The sequence below is a fragment of the Dendropsophus ebraccatus genome, chromosome 3 (genome assembly GCF_027789765.1).
Source record: "Dendropsophus ebraccatus isolate aDenEbr1 chromosome 3, aDenEbr1.pat, whole genome shotgun sequence".
Classification (NCBI taxonomy): Eukaryota; Metazoa; Chordata; class Amphibia; order Anura; family Hylidae; genus Dendropsophus; species Dendropsophus ebraccatus.
Window position 1 is genome coordinate 54,398,222 of NC_091456.1, and position 18,316 is coordinate 54,416,537.

Below are 18,316 nucleotides of genomic sequence, written 5' to 3' on the forward strand. Positions count from 1 at the left end.
TATGTTGAGGAATAGACAAATATAAATCATGAACAACATTTATGTGAATTGTGTTCCACGTTTCAACCTATACAAATGCTAATTCTAAACTTCTAACCTTGTTCCTAACAATGCCACAAACAGGCTCAGTAAAATTCAGATCTGGAGACTACGCCGGACAGGATGGATGCCTAAGTAACTATATTTGCATGATGTAAACAGAAATAAATATGCCGCATTGCAAAATCCAATTTTTTTTTTCCCAACCACCATTTTAAGCTTTTATAGTAATTAGTGGGACAACCTGAAATGAGCGCTTTTTTTAACATGTGTGTGTCTTTGGGTACATCATCTTAAAAGAAAAAATGTGTAAAAACTGTGAACATACCCCTTTACAAATATGTCATATGATAAGGCAGAAATACATCATCTCAAACTAAGACTACAGACTGGTTGCTATGGACAGGTTTAATGTCTGTAGCTGTATCCTTAGCAACCAGTCTGTCTGATAGGCTGCTATTCAGCTGAAGCCTGGGTTGCTGACTGCAGAGAAAAGAAAACAGCAGTTTGGAGGCAGTAAACCAACACTAGCCGCCATATCAGCATGTCTTTTTAGGAAATAAGTAAGTAAATCTTTGAAATTTAAGATGATATTACTACTTGGTGAGTTACTGTTAATGTTTTTACTGTTGGTTATACAGTGGCTGCAATATACATATAACTTTACAATGTTCCACCTTAACAATGAATGTTCTGTAATTTTACTAAGGAAATCTTTATTGACTTCCTGCTTTCTGGTATATTAATTTTTAGTTTCACCAAATAACAGTTTTCCTTAATTCGCTGAACAGAAGGAAGAAGCTAAAATTGCAATTTTCCACAGAAATTACTGTTTTGTTTGCTAATTATGAACAATCATTTATATTTGAGCAGATGTTTCTGTTTGCAGCATACATGCATATATATGAGAAATGTGTACACATTCACAGCAAAAAACCCTCTAAAAATCTTATGCAGCTAAAATTACAATGTATCAGCAGGGGACTACATACTTAAGGTATAACTTCAGCTTAAAAGGAATTTGGAATGAAGTTGAATATTTTCTCTCTCTTTTATTTTGTTCTTCTTACTTGACAATGCAGTTACAGTTCTTCTTACTTGACAATGCATTGTTCCTAGGAGAAGGCAATTTCCCAGTGCCTTTTCATCATGTATGTATAGTCAACCTTTTTACCATTTCACAAATGATTCAGGATCATATCATAGGGCCACATGGACATACACAATATGGTTGTCACTAAATGGCAGAACTGGACTTCTCCTGTAGTAGTCACCTTTCCTGGGTCCTAACTGTGACTTTTACTGCTTAGATTCTTGACAGAACAAATAATATTACATGCAAGCAGTTGCAAGAAAAACATACAAAGCAAATGTTCATTCTGACTGGTGATAAGATCAAGATTAGCAGCTAACCAACAGATACTGGGACCGGAGATAATGCAATGGATGATACCACAAAAGCTGTTGAATGGTGCAAAAGATGACAAAACAGCGGCTTATCAGTGCAAAGAAGGCAAAGAGAGGCCTTGTTTCATCTGCTGATCGTCTCTCTAGTACACAGAGCAATAATCGCCTGAAGCATTCTGATTTGGCCGATTATTGCTCTGTGTAGTAGGGCTCTAAGTGCAGGTGACCTAATTTGGGTTAGGAAGAATAGTCAGACTGAGTTATAACCAGATAGGAAATTCAGGAGCAGAATCAGAACCAGTATTGTAGTCAAAGTCCAAACTAGAAGTCAACCATAAGGGAACATAAGAGTCAATTAATAACCAGAGGTAGAAGTGTGAACACCAGGCAGGGAAGGTCAGAAGCACAAGAACATCAATAGCATCCAAACACTGTGAGAACGCAATCACAGGCAACTGTGACCAGAAGTCATCAGACAGAATGGAATGCCAAACAATCCCAAATGGGTGCTAGTGAAACTAGTTGAGGGGCTATGCGGACCAGTTTTTAATATCACCCATCAATTTATTTTTTTGAGTTAGATAGCATTAAACTCTAATACCTTTAGTTAGTCGGTAGTCTAAGTTTGGGATGAACATGTGATAACATAGAGAAATAGTGGGGTGTACTTTTTAAAAATGACCACAAGATTAACCAACAGATTCTAATCAAGCCAATAAAAGTTATATTTTATACTTATTTTTTTGGGAACCCACTCAGGTGTGTTCTGGGCTTATGGCCCTTCTTGTTTGGTGAAATGTGCAAGTCCACCTGGCTGGGTATCCTATTGGCACTATTAGGGTTTTGTAGAGTGAAATGCCGACACCAAGTCTGCTGCCAGATGGCTACAGGACAGCCCTGTTGAAGCCATGAGAAGGAGAAGGCAAGGATCGCAATTGGATCATGGGGAGGTAAGCTTATTTTATAGACAATCTAAAGTGTGGTAGCACAAAATAATCAGAATTTTAGATTTTTTTTTTTTAATAGAAGCAATGCTATGTATGATTAATCTAGGTATACACACCAAGAAGTATAAACCTGCTGTGCTACACAACCAGTTATACATAATGTTGAATTCGGGTGTGTTGTTTAAGTATCCTATGTAGAGTTTAGGTATCTTGCTCAAGGATGTGAAAGCAGAACTTCTGCTGCTAAAAGGTACCAGACCACTTTCCTAACAGTGGTCACAGTATGGGCAGTGGGTGGCCCAGCCGGCTAAATAGCCCTGGTGGGGTGAGGCAGATGAAATAGCTCAGCAGCTTGCACAGCATAGTCCAGTGTGGGTTAAACAGTCAGTAGCAGAAAGCATATCTAGCAGATTAGTAGGGCTGGTCAGCAACAGGAGATTTAAACAGCCACTTGGTAGAGATGCAGTGGTCAGTGGGGGAAAAATAGGTCAGGCAGAGGCAACATCAGGCAAACAGATAAAGGTCAGGATAGCCGAGCAGGAACACACATCTTCCCTATGGCAAAACGAATATTGCTCAGGCATTATAGAATTGGCGGGGCAGCCTTTAAAAGGAGATGGTGAAATGGAATTGGTGGGGTACACAGAGACACTGGCCCTATAAGTTGCAGAAAGAGCACATGGGCAGCCTCCATTGGCCAGACCAGGAACTGCCTTAAAGGAGGAAGCAGCATAGCATCAGCCAGGGAGATAGAGTGATGCGTAGACAGAGACCCTACAATAGTACCACGAGAATTGTACGCTGCTGGTCAGCAACACTAGATACACACAAACTTTTTATTGTAAATGAAGTATAAAGGTAAAAGGTGATAAGCTGAAATGCACTAAAAGTAGAAATCGTGCACAGCAACACTGTAAAATGCTCCCCATGTCTAGTAATGATATGACTTGAAGGGGGAAATCATATTACTTTCACAATTCCTGAGAAATTACATGTAATCAGGAGGCTTGGAACTGCATACCTGCGTTATAGAGATAGACACCATGAGCTCTTCCAATATCTATGAAATCAAGAAACTGAAGGACCAATTACATTCCTTTTCAGTCTCAACTGAAGCCATGATGAATCTTCAGAAGTGGCAGACATTGAATAAGCTGAAATTAGAGCAGATGGATTAGCTCATGTATGAGTGATGATTTGCAGCAATGTACTCCCAAGGAGGTCATGTGACGAGTCCCATGAGCTTTGTGAAAGTCAATTTTTATATAGAAATGGAAATAAGTAAATTTTTATATAAGAAATGTCTCTTATCTCCCGGTGGCTGGTCGGAAATGTAAAAGAAAACTGTGGAATCAGCAAGCTGGATATTAATTTGGGTATAACGCTTAGTTTTGCTCGATCGTGCTGTATAATAGAGATGATCGAACATCGGAAAATCCTAGGTTCAATCGAACGCGAACATTCCCGAACCTTCCACATCAGATTGCTGATGCCTTCCCTGTCCATAGGGAAGGAGGAGCATGGCTGGGGGCCACCTGGAATTCCGGGATTCAGCCTTTTACCTAGGCTTAATCCCAGAATTCCAGGCAGTCCCCGGGCATGCTTCTACTTCCACACGGACCGGGAAAGCATCAGCAATCTAATGCGGAAGGTTTGGGAATGTTTGAGTTTGATTGAATCTAGGATTTTCCAATGTTCAATCATCTCTACTGAAGAATGGCTATGAACAAAACATTTCAACTTTTCCCAGTCTTTCAGTTAATAAAAGGGGCAAATGGCAAAGTTTCCAATTGTAGTCAGATTTAATGCCGTCTTAAGTCACACTAGAGAGTAAATCAATTATTGGCGTTAGGTGGTGCCTATTTAAAGGCCAAGTTGCACAGCCCAATGGCGCATTTACACAGACAGATTATCTGACAGAATTTTTAAACCAAACCCTGTAATGGATTTTAGAGGAGGACAAATCTCAATATTTCCTTGATGACCTGTTCCCTGTTTATAGTCTGTTCCTGGCTGTGGCTTCAAAAATCTGTCAGATAAATCTCTGTCTAAACACACCACAATAGTCAGGAATGAATGGCTGCTCAAACAATTGCTTTTTTACATAGGGCACTTTTTAGTTGATTTTTAATGATACATAAAAGATTCCAAAAGACAATTGCCCTGAATAATAGACCCAATGATCAGCTGACAAACCTCAAAACTTTTCTTCATCAGCTGATTATGCATGCCTAAAAATCATTAATTGTTGTGTAAAACTTAGCCCCGTGTAAACATGGAGGATCTGCTGACAATAATACTGAAAGTGGGTGACCACCCAAACGATCCAGTGATCATCCAGGTGGCTTTTCACTACCAATTATTGTCTAAGGCTGTGTTCACACATGGGGTTTCTATTGCGGTTTTGATACTATTTTCCCAATATTTTGCAAAACATAATAAATACGCCATGTGTGAACACTGCCTAAATGCAGTGTTCACACATTATATAGTATATACAGACCCCTGAATAAGACCCCAGAATCAGGCCTCCAACTTAACACAAACCTCACAATAAGACTCCAGTATCAGGCTCCCTAGTTCAATTTTTGCAGTTTTACTTTTTTCTTCCTCTGCTTCTAAGAGCCATAACTCTTTTATTTTTCCTTCTACGGGGCCATGTAAGAGAACAATTGTACTTTGTAGTGACAATACATTATGTACAATAAAATATTTGACAAAACCCCCAAATATATTGTTTATGGGGTAAAACTGTAAATAAATGCAATTCCATATGGAGAAGAAAAGCCAGGGGCAGTCACCCGTCTGTTGTGAAGATTCTTTATTTCATAGTGCAATAGAATCACCAAATTGCACACTGATCGGAGCAGACGGCATCATATATTATAGCGTGGTCATGATGGCCATTTCGCGCGCATGCACGCTTTGTCCATGCACGCGAAATGGCCATCATGACCACGCTATAATATAGGATGGCGTCTGCTCCGATCAGTGTGCAATTTGGTGATTTTATTGCACTATGAAATAAAGAATCTTCACAACAGACGGGTGAGTGCCCTTGGCTTTTCTTCTTTATATGAAATTGTATCACAATGTTTAAGTGCATTCTAAAGGAGCACCCCCGCCACTAATCAACACTAGTCCATCACATGTCCAGTCACATAACCCGATTACGTGCTAGGAGTAGTGCCGGTGATATCTCTCCACATACTACTGGAAATAAATGCACTTTCACAAATATGCAGGTCAGTCCGAATATAACAATGCCCATCATTCACATAGCTTTTCTAAGATTTTACTATATTTAAAACTGTAATACTTTTCTTTACAAATAATTATGATTAAAGTTGCCCTATTGTGACTCCTATAAATGTTTTATTTTTCCTCCTACAGGGCTGTTTAAGGGATAACTTTTTGCACCATGATCTACAGCTTTTATTTGTACCATAGTTGTAGATGTAGATTTTTGATTGCTTTTTTTTATTATTTTTTTCTATATTGTAAGAAAGAAATTTACAACTCTGGCATTTTCCCCCTCTTTTAATATAAATACAGTAGTACCTTGGTTTAAGAGTAACTTGGTTTAAGATCTCACAGTTTTTCAAAATTGTGACTTGGTTTAAGAACATTGCTTCGGTTTAAGAGCTCCCTGTACTGGGTGGTGGGGCGTGTTGGGGAGGGGCACTGTCTGTATAGCGGGGTCTACAGGCTACAGCACTGTACTCTGACCCAGGAAGTCTCCATCACCTTCCAAATCATAGCAGATCCACTTCAGGCCAGGGATTACAATAGAGGACAGGACTGTAATCTCTCCATAGCTGTAACCCCTCTCTCCCCAGGAAGAGAGTGCTGCATGTATGTGCCCACATCTGTCCTGCTTATTCCTTCATGCTTCCTGCAGTCTGTCAGTCATGATTGGTCCATGCTTAACACCCCCCCCCTTCCCCATTGCTGTCATGTGACCACACAGACCTCTGACAACAGCCCTGCTTCTCTATTGTAGCCTGTTGTACTACGCTACTGCATTATGGGGATCTGCAGTTCCATCCTGTATCTACATCCTGTATTTCTGTATTCATAGGAATATTTGCTTTGGTTTAAGAGTGGATTTGAATTACAAGCACAGTCCCAGAACGAATTATGCTTGCAATCCAAGGCACAACTATATATATATATATATATATATATATATATAAATTTTATTTGTAAAACAGGAAAAGGGGGTGATTTTTTTTTTGTGTGTGTGTGTGTGTGTGGGGGGGGGGGGGGGGGCATTGTAATAATTAAGAAAAAAGGCATTTTTATTTTTAATTTATACTTTTTATGTCCCTCCTATACTGGTCAAAGCTGTGCTATTCATTAGAAATTTTGAGGCTCTGCTACTAGAGTCTGCCTCTAATGCTGCGTTTACACGTAACGATAATTGGCCCGATCGTACGATTAACGATGTCGGAGTAACGTTTTTTTTTTTCATAACGAGCAGCGTTTAGACGGTACGATATATCGTACGGAAAAATTCGTTGTGCGATCGTTTTGTGAACGCTTCAGCCTATCTCACACATTGGTTAAATCGGCGAACGACTGTTCACACGGAATGATTTGCGAATTTTTTACAAACGACGATTTGATAACATGTTGAAAGATCAAAATGCGCGATGTATCGTTCGTCGTATGATCGTTTGCTGCGTTTACACGTACGATTATCGTTCAAATTCGATCGTTATCGCGCAAATTTGTACGATAATCGTTTCGTGTAAACGCACCATAAGAGCAGATCATTGAACAGCACAGAGGTAAGTAAGAGACCTCCTGTTGTCACTAAGGAGCGATGTCTACACATTGTTGATTTGTTTACTTTCTGTGATGTCCTATTCAATATCTCTTTCCTGTTCCCATTAGCTGTCTGGAATTTTGCACTGATTTTACCCCTGACCTTTTAGGTGGAGCTAATATTGGAGCTCAGTAGAAGCTGTAAAAGCTGAGGAGAGCATATCTAGAGAATAGAGAGGATAACTACCTTGTGGGTGACACAGTAATTAGCCTTGTTGTCTTGCTGTCTTGGACTCCAACAAGAGACCTATCAGCCCTTGCTCTCCTTCATTTCATGCTGTCCTTTCTGCTACAGTTTCTACTGAGCTCCAATATTAGCTGCGCTCATGTCATCACAGCAAGTAAACAGATCACAAGCAAGTGGTCATGTGATTGAGCCTGAGAACAAAAATAAATAATAAAGGTATATAGAGAACATACAACACCCACAGAAGTCAAAGCAATGCTTTATTGAAAAGTCCTGGATAACCCATTTAACTTTTTCTTTGCAGGCTGGGCAGGAGGCATACAATGCCTACTGCTGAGCCATAGCCCAGTCACTGTAGAGAAGGGACCCACTTAGGAACAGAAGCTTTCTCCTCTTGAGTGGGAAACACCGTACAGAGCAGGGACTCCCAGCACTATGATTGAGCTCTGTTACTGTAAGCAGTGGTGCGATACCACTTAATTTCTTCTACTCTGTGGGCCAGGTGCTCCAGCCTTTACCATGGGAAGATGGACTACAGCAAGCATCAAATTATGTAATCACCGCTCTTTGCTGTGTCCTTACAAGGCACAACTGTGCGACCATCGTTTGTGTGGCCCATTCATTGCATGATCACCTGCTTACACATGGCAATTTGTGGCTGATGATGCATTTAATAGGCTGCACAACAGATTCAATCAGCTGACAAATAGACATTTGCTCATTTATTGGCTGCTTGCTGGTCCCTTTACATAGACCTTTTGTCAACAATGAGCATTCCTAGAAATAAAGGGTCCAAAGATCCTCCATGCCCCTTATCACTTATGAATCAATGTCCAGAACTGAACAGCATACTTTAGATGAGGCTTCCCAATGTTCTGTAAAGTATGACCCTGGCACTGGTGTCAGAAACAGCCGATTGACCTCGAATGCTGTTCTGTAGTCTATGACTAGTCTATCTCTTCATAAAAATCTGATCAGGTTTGTTATTCAACTTATGTATTTGGTTTGTTTCTATTTTTTTGCTTTGTGATAGGATTCCAAGCCAGATTTGTTGCATAGTGGACACTAATGGCTCCCAAATGACTTAAATGACTTCAATATGGTGCATAATTTCCATGGTGGTGTCTGTCATTTTATCATGCAAAACAAGTGTCCGTGGAGCCTTGGTTGCGAGTCTCAAAACACGGGATAGCCAGATATCTCTACTCTGTTGCCACAGGGTGCCTCCATGATGGGGAGAGCACCACACCACCCTGAAAGATAGCCCCTTAAGTCCCACTCAGTTGCGAGAATTGGAACATAAATAAGGAAACAACAGGGTGGCCCCTGTTTTGTCAGTATCTAACTCAAGGTGCGAGTATTACGATCATGACAAGGGCTTGCCAAGGCAGGCCTCCATGCAGGCCTCCATCCACAGACAGCCGTTTCGGGGTATTTGCCCCTCGTCAATGTGGAGCAGGATTCTGGCTAGTTGGGGGCAATGAAAATTCAACCAACAAAACGCAGTAATCACTGAACTCAAGGAGATCAGTGATTACTGTGTTTTGTTGATTGTCATTTTATCAGAAACAACTAGCACCACGTACTGCACCGTAGACAAATAAATGGTATCTGCAACTGAGGGCCTGATGTGAACTGTGCCTTACCGGGCTTTTTTGGAAAATTGCTATAATTAAGTTTTACAGCGTAAATGTTACAGTTGGCTGCTGGTAACGGACAGACGTGGTAATTAAAATGCTGCCTACATAGCAATACCTCAATTAGCGCTTGTAAAGAAAACAAATTTTGGTTGAAGTCTTTTTAGAAACCTTCATACATGTTGGTTTATTTGCTTTTATAACAGCTACAAAATGACTGAACCACCCAGTGTGACAATAACTTTGTCTTTACTCCAAGTGATAATAATGTTTTCTCAATTTTATTACAGTCTCTTGAGAATGTGACTGATTTGCATATTCTCTAACACTTAATTAACGATGTCACCTTCCCAGTGCCTTGAAAACAGTTTGCATTTTTTTTCCTCGGCAGGACTCCAGCAATTACCTCCTACATTTTCTGCTGCCGTTCTTTTTTATTACTTTAATGACAAATAATTGGACAGATTCTAAGTAATGAGGGTGAGAGCCAAAGGACTGCCGCATAGGAGACAGCTCGGCTGCTTGTTACAAGACACTTTTAGTGGTCCCTAAATCAGACAGACAAGCAGAGTAATGATCGTCTTGCTATAATGAGGCACAATTAAGAACTGCTGCAGCAAATGACAGTGCAAACTGCAGTTCACTGAACAATAACCTTTGCTGCTTTTTTTTTTCTACACAAGATCGAAGCGTACTCTGCTTCTGCTATAAAAATGATTATCATATCATTTTCTGAAACCTCAAAATAGTGCCCCGGTTATTTCATTTAATATGATCATCACATTCCTATTACTTGCAATTAAATGCAGCCACTGTGTTAAACAGTCATATGAAGACGCACAGATTAAGCATGATTTCCATTCCCCGTCCCTGCATACAAAATCATAAACAAGCATGACCTCCATATATATCTAATATGTATAGATACAGTTGCCAGAGCACTGGAAATTCGCTAATGAATTTAGCTCATTTAAAGTGTGAAAACTAATTTAGCAAATCACTTGTGGAGTGTTCTGAAGAAAAAAATATTCGGCACAACACTTCTTTCTTAATTAGATTTTCCATGAAACATGTTTTGTCGTCTTTTCCCAAATATGGCGGATTTCTTATTTTAAATTAAATGTACCAACTGATCTAATGTTATATACAGTATATAAATTGTCACATAGTTGAAGTGGTTCAAATTTTAGGCTATGTTCATGCTTTACTCTGCTTCTAATTTATTAAGTGTCGCAGTCCCCTTAATAAATTAGATCCATCCATTGCTACCCATGCACCTCAGAGTGAAATCCATGCCATCAGCTAGATTTCAGCTACAACTTAGCCCAGTTCTGTGGTGTATGTTGTCGTAAATCTGGTAGGTACCAGGTCCCCCTTATGTTAAGCCCCACCTTTAGAAAAGACTGGCATGGGGACTTGCATGCCACAGTAAATTGGAACCACAAAATGTAATGAGTTAAATCTCCATGCTTGGCAGTTGCAGCATGGTCCTGGCTGTCTGCTGCTGCTATAACCTGTAACTAGAACAGCAGTACAGAGAATGAAAGTGGTAGCTCCCACCTTCTGTCATTCGATTTACATGGTGCAGTCTCGACCACAGCATTTAAAGGGTTAAATTGACGGGAATGGACTTCCCTCAGTTTGCGGCAGTTGCAGATTAATGCATGGGTGTGTGGTTACCCAAGGGTGCAAGATAGTACATGCAAGAGCTGATGTTACAATACCACTGCAGCACTTGCCACCAGGCTGAGAGTGTGGGTAACTCTCCCAAGATATCAGCACACACCCGTGTGGGCACGCATACATCTTGACAAAGGCACATTTAAGTGCCAAAACATGTTGGGGGGAAGAGCGTGTTTTTTAATCTTCAGTGATAAGAGTGTTTGGTACTACAATAGCCAGTGGGCTACAATACAAATGGCGATATTGGTTAATTAGCCTAGCCAGTTACTGTACAGAGATCCCTATACCTTTATCCTTTTATTTTAACTATTGCTGTGTATTTGTGTACTCTAATTAAAAATTACGTTTTAATAACTTTTTTAGCGGTGATTGGAAAATAAAGGGTATTCTTTTGAGTCACTTTTGTGCCTAAATCTTTAATTATATGTAATGTCCACCCTTCAATCACCATTTCACAATACAAGTATCAGGTCCAGAAGTATCGGCCCCAGGTTTGCATGGCTGGGCAGAGCTAGCCCCTCAACTTATCCCGAGGGAACGGAGCAGGAGACAGAGGTGCACATTAGCTTGTAGAAAAGTCTCCAACCACTTTGAAATACATCCTTGTTCAAACTTTGGAAGACTTGAGTGGGATAATCCCCCATAAACTGAACAGGCGGAATACCATCACCTGTAGAAATTACCCATTAAGTGTTCTAGCAGGCCAGGGCCTGGTTTGCAGGAATTTGAAGGGGACTAAATTGCAGGCTTTAGTCACTCTAGCACTGGGCACAGGCCCTGGAAAGTACTTCCTCAGAATACCTTGCTCTGTGTTTTTTTCACTGGAACTAAACTGAAACTAGTCTCCAACTTATCTAAGCACATGGCCCTCTCCACCAGATAAGTAAAGGCCAGGTCTCATATTGGTAAGGAGTAGACCTTGGTACCTGAAAGGGCAAACCTGGACTGAAACTTTGGAAGGGCCCAGAGCAGGGAGGTGGCTGGAAAACTTCCTCTCATTCACTTAGGGTCCATTTACACAGAAATATTATCTAACTGATTATCTGCCAAAGATTTGAAGCCAAAGACAGAAACAGACTATAACAGAGATCAGGCCATAAAGGAAAGCCTGAGATTTTTCCTCTTTTCAAATTCATTCCTGGCTTTGGCTTCAAATCTTTTGCAGATAATCTCTCAGATAATGTTTCTGTTTGAATGGACCCTTACAAGTGTCAATTTACCTTGTCAGCATTCTTCAGCCTATGAAATAGTGCCATCTAGTGGTCAAAATGCAGTAAGCACCCTTATCCACTACCCTAGGACACTGCAAGGGTGCAGTGGAAGAGCTGTTATGGCCTTGGCCATCAGCCTGAGCATTACTAGGGCAAATCAGTAAGGGGGCTAAAAACTTTGCATAGCATCATGGTTATTCCTAAAGCAAAACAAACAAAGAGAAGGAAGAGAGGATACAGGATCAGAGCGGTAATAACATTTAGGGTGCTGTAAGAAGAAAGAAGAAAAGTGACCATAAAGGAAGCTGTGGGGGAGCAGTGGAAGACCATGGCTGGGTAAGTATAGGTTTTTATTCTATTTTCCCTCCTACCCAGCAGCATCTTATTTATTTATTTTTAATATCCTTTTAACTGATATATAATAACTACTATTACTACTACTTCTACTAGTACTACTGATGCTGCCATCACTGTTTAGGGACACCAGTGAATCCTCATCAGGAAACGCTGTACAAATCTATTGATCGCTGACATTGAAACGTAAATAATTATGTGAGCTCTGTATTAAAGTCAATACTTACAGCCTCATTTTACCATTTGCTCATAACAACTTGACATGTAGAAATATATTATTGATAACATCTCCGGCAGAACTGACATGAACAACTTTTTTTCCAGTGCACTGCAGCTAATTTTCTCTATTATACGCTAAGCCCGGATATTTCATTACCATTTATATGAAATATGCCTAAAGTCCCTGTTTTTTTTTTTTTTTTTAAAGATACTTGAATTATTATTGATAATGTTTCTATTCAATTCCTGTCTTCCACACTTGCTTTCCCTTGGTATAAAGCATCCTCTAGAAAACAAATTACTTTTTCGTTCCGGCATAATTTAAAAATGGGCAAAAACTCGTTGGACAACCCTATTAGTTTAGCAAGTCCCCAGATTATAGGATGATCATTTTGTTTTTGTAAATCTTTACTTTTGATAATTGCACAGGTAAAGAAAAAAAAAACTTTGCATGCTGCTGCATCTAATGCCAGCTATCTATTATTCACACTACATTTACTTTCAGCATTCATGTAGATTCCCTTTGACATAACCTACTGTGTCACAGTTAATCCAATAAAGATAAAATATAGCTCAGCAAAAGACCGGTCGATTCTAGCTTTCTGGTAATTATTAAAGACTATTTCACACTGATTCTTTCAATCGATGCATTCCCCTTGCTTGTGGTAGTTCTTTGCTTTGAAGCTCTCAATCCTTCTAGAGTCTAGAGAAAAATATAGCCACTTTTTTCCTAGTCCCAGGGCCTTAGTATGAGTTCAAAGAGCACCACAAGTCATCATAGGTTTATCCTCAAAGGCTGACACTCTCTGTTTGATGTATAGTGACTTAAAAAGTCATCTCTAACAAAGCATGTGTTTGCTACTAGTCTATTGAATAAGCCTTTTATCAGCTTATCAGTATGCACCCGGTACCTGCTAACAGCTCAGAGGAGAGAACATGCTGTCTCCTTGTGGACTGGCTATTGATTTAATTCCCCTTTCTAATTTCATATTGTCTTGGTGTCCAGTTGCTGAAGTATTTCTTTTTTTCTGTAGAGAAGGAATACAGATGTAGTATAAAACAAACATAGGACTATGCTTGAAATAATAATGATTGTGTTGGAAAAGTTCCTGGACCCGGTGTATAGTCTGTCTCTGCATTTTTAATCTTTTCTCAAATATCCTACTTTTCATTAAGCTTTTAGAAATGTGGCTTGCATCTTTTATTTGTCTTGTCAAGATCCTGATGACTTTATTATGGTGTAATTAATCCTTAACCATCAGTCTTTGGATTACCAAAACCATTGGGATTTTCTGTAAAAAAAAAAAAAGTCATTCATTGAATCACTGAATGGAGAAACCGGTGACCACTTCACTCTGCAGCCTCAACATTTCTTAGATCTAGCGTAAGGCACTAAAATGTGTTAGCACCCGTACAGCAGGTACTTGTAAATACTGTGATGTGATAATCATTTAGTGGGTTTGTCAGTTCATCTAGCCAACCATGAATCACTTTTCACCTGTCAAAACATTGCTTATTGTCTTTGGTAATAGTTGAAAATTTACCATTTTAGAATTTAACTTGCCCCTTCACAGAATGTCATGAACAGGAGATATTGGGAGATTTATTGGTAAAAAGAAATGTTGGTGTTCTCTAGTAATTTTAAGTTTTCTGTTGGCTGCCCATTAGCACTCTGTGATCTGAATTTAATAGATCTTAAGGGTATCTATCATTTGGAGCAATTAATGCAATCAAAGGCCCACCCAGAAGAAATCCATCTCTGGCATGCCTGATCAGACAGCCCACTGGCAGGATTTTTACAGTTTATCCTGCCACCCACTCCAAATGATAGGTATCCTTTAAAATGACTTCTGCAGTAGTGTTGAGAGAGCATGCTCAGCCAAGCATAGTGCTCGATTTACAATGCTCTGGTAAAGGTGGTGTTTTAGTAAAGGTGACCATACACCTTCAATGAACAATTATCGTCCGGCCGGCGGTTATACCTTTGACATTTTTTTGTTTTAATTTTTGAATATTTTGGCCCTTGAAGTGATGTTTAAACTAAATTTACAAAAAATAGAAGGCAATAATGAAATAGGGTTCTGCAAAACAAATTAAAAGTCTCCCAGTATGCTCACCAATGTGTCTTACAGTTTTTTGTTCTAATTTTTGTAGCAAAAACCTCCCTTTAAACATCTCTTCAAGGGACGAGATATACAAAAATTAAAATGAACAAATGTAATAGGTTAACTAGGCACCCTTAGTTTTGTCGAGCAGGAGGCACCTGGTTAAATGCTTGACTCTCCTATTGATTTCAATGGGGTTTGTTACTCGAATGGAGCCCTCAAGCATTGAAACGAGTACTTAAGCATTTAAATACTTATTCAACATTATTCTGCAGAGCAATTCTGAGATCTGATGTCCTAGGGCCTGCTCAGCCAGTCAGCAGGAGAGGCGGGACACTACTACAGTTGCTGACTGGCTGAGCAGGCCTAGGACATCACGTTCCAAGTCCCGTCTCTAGACCAGGAGGTGGCCATGGACCAGAGCACTGAAATGTGGGCACCAGCGCTGGAGCTGAGGAGGTAAGCTGATGTTATTTTTCACCCATCCCCTCCCTGGGCATTATGAAAAAAGTGGTCTCCATTAACCCTCCTAACTATGTTGAGAAAGTATGTTGAAGCAATAATAAAGTCTTGTCTAGTTCCTATAATTCTCTCTCCTGAGGAGATCTATGTTATGGTAACGGCCGCAACCCACACGTTGTGTCGTGTCCAATTCTATTGCTTCAACTTCCCAGCTCCCCTACCTGCATGCACTCACGGACCCGGCTCTCAGCTGCTCCACTTACCTTCCCATGCTCCTTGCTCTGTTTTTTTCCCGTCCAACTCTGTAAGATTTAAAGGGCCAGTGAACCAGTATTTGGTTATTGCTGGACACTGACCCTATATTACTTCAGCCTCTTCCTGTCTTCCTTGCCTGATTTTTAGCGCCCTAGCCTATTTAGAAAGCTTTTCTTGAGCCTGTTTTCACTACCGATGTACCAGATCTCTTTGCCTCCGTTTCACTTCGTCTGCCTGCCGTCTGTCCTGACCTGCCTGTCCCCAACTTTGAGTCCGTCTAAGAATTCTGTAATACACTTCACCTCAGCTGCCTGGCAAGTTGTGCCAGGAGTAGCAACCTAGTAGCAAGCCTTTCCTGCCTTCTGGCATCCTCTGGTGAAGAACAGTGGCCGTCTATGAAGACAGTTGCTGTCTATGATCCCTAGTGGCGCTGCGAGAAACCGATGTCAGTTTTCTGCGGGCCGCTATTTATTCAATAGGAAAACCTGTCAGTGCACACTATGGAGCGGCTGGGATGATCTTTTCTGAGACTGGCCGTGCCGTATTGGGCTGTTGAAATTCAACTGCTTTCCTTTCCCAACATCATCTGGGATTTGTTCACACTGCCTTTAGGCTTTGCTCTATAAGCTTTTTGTTGCCTTTGATGACCAATAAACCATAGTCTATGCTATTTTTACAATGAGTTCCACTCATAATCTCATATATATATTAGAAACCATGACACTAGTTTGCATTAAAGGGGAATTGTCATCAACTCAACCTATCTTCATTGACTATGTTGCATTAGCAAAATTGCTTTCTTTAGCATTTTGGCTCTCTCCAGCCAAACCAGGAAGTGAGAGTTGAATGTGATGTTGCCTAGCCGAATCCCAGAGGTAACAATACCCCTTTAATACTTGTTACATACTTGCCTCCACCCATGGCAGTGCTGTCCTCTTCTGACACATTAGAGCTGCTTCTGTCCATTTCCTGGACCTGGGGCCAGGGTAATGGGCATGAGGAGACATACCATTCGTTTGCACTTTGCAGTGTGGGAGTGCTGTAGAGAGACTAAAGTACTGTGTCAGTCACATTCTGTCCTGGTGTTTTACATATTAACCTTGACTCCCTGAACAAGCGCTTCAGCCATTCAGTCTATAAGCGCTTCAGCCACTGACAGGAGGTGCCTGTCTCTTTAGTCACACAAGCATTTATCTGCCTGCTGATATTTGTTGTTCTACTTACCGCTGCCTGTACCTTGGCATTCCCTTTGTCTTTGTGATTTAGTTTTGATATACTCCTCCTTTTCCTGGCCATTCTGACCTTGGCTTAGTATTAACTTTGTCTCTGTTTTGTGACTTTGTTCCTGATTAGGGATGGTCCGAACCCGTACGAACCCGAACCGTCGGTAATGATTCCCGCTGTCTGCCCGCTCCGTGCAGCGGGCGGATCCAGCGGTTGGACCGCCTGGAAAACTGGGATACAGCCATAGCCATAGGCTCTATCCCAGTTTTCCAGGCGTTCCTCCCGCTGTATCCACGGAGCGGGCAGACAGCGGGAATCTGCTGCCGAGCGTTTGGGTTCATACGAACCCGAACCTCGGCAGGTTCGGACCATCCCTATTCCTGATGTATTCTTCTGGTTTGACCTGGCTAGTCTGATTTTGTTATTCAGTCCTTTTTCATATCCCTCAGATATCATATCATAGGATGGGGCCACCTTTTAGGGTGGTTTCTAAGTAGGCAGGTAGAGTGGATGGGTTTGGTTCCAGGGCTGCGCTCAACCTTTACCCATCTCGACATTACAGAGCCTGCGTCATATCATAAGTGTTGGGTTAGGAATCTGGGGATGCGTCTTGAAAGTTGCCTATGCTATTGTCATTTAGTAGGCACTGCAGTCATCTTCAGCGTGTCATACATTTCATTCTTGTCACTTATAAGTGTGCACTTATATTGATAGCAGTATTTTGATGTAAATTGTATTATAATATATTGCTTCACTTTTTTTTTTTTATTTGTTGAACACAACAAATGAGTCTTATATGAATCATGATATACTGATTAGTATTGTATTGCATTTTATTTCTCTGAAGACAACATCTTATATTTAAGAAATGCTTTACAAATCAAAGTGGCCAAAAAGAACATCAAGGCAAAAATTAAGGTGTTTGCAAATGGAAGAAGTTTTTTTTTTTTTTTCTTCTGAAGCTTTTCATTACATTTGGAATGTACATCGAGTGCTCTCTTAGCTCTAGGGAGCTGCGAACACAATGCTTGTTTGATCTATGTCCCAAACTGGCACTCTTGTCATTTTAGCAGCTAGCAATAATAAGAATTTATCAGAAGACCTAATAGCTTTCTCTATATAAGTACTTTGAGTACCAAGAACTACTCTTTTCATTGCCCCTTTATTCTCCTAACAACAAGAAAAGGTACGATAAAGTAAAGTAATGCTACATCTTTCGTATTCAAAAGAAAAATAATAATTGTATTACTGGAAATAGAACAAAGGTTAAGAGAATTCTTAGATTAGTGATATGGTGTTTCCTTGGCCACTCACACAGACTATTTTTTTTCAAGCAAGCTCCCCCATCTGGTATAAGGATTAAGTTGTCATGTCGTGTTCATTAACTATCTGTAAAATATTTCTATATTATGAACTATAATATTATAATACAATATTTATAATATTTTGTATTTGATAGAAGACCATAGTGGGGCTTAATGGACTGAGATGTAAGTGCTTGTTTTGATGCGGAAATACAATACAGGTATAGTCTACCACTGATTTTACTGTAGTTATAAAATGATATGATACAAAAAAGTGTACCCTGGATTCTTGAGAATATAGCAGGTGCACACTTTAACCCCTTCACGACCTAAGTCTGTATATATACCCTCCTATTGCACATGCCCTGTGCAGTAGGAACATATATATACGTTCCTGTGGTGAAGGGGCTGTAAATGACTGATCCAATGCGAGCGGTCCTGCACACATGAGT

General features: G+C 40.2%; 1 long non-coding RNA gene across 1 annotated transcript in view; it reads left to right on the top strand.

Annotated features, from left to right (window-relative positions):
- Window positions 1-523: 523 nt before the first annotated feature.
- LOC138785640 (uncharacterized) overlaps window positions 524-18,316 on the top strand; it is a 65,542-nt gene continuing 47,749 nt past the window's right edge. The window contains exon 1 of the long non-coding RNA XR_011362128.1: window positions 524-602. This is a non-coding gene — a long non-coding RNA (uncharacterized lncRNA). The remainder of the gene's footprint in view (window positions 603-18,316) is intronic.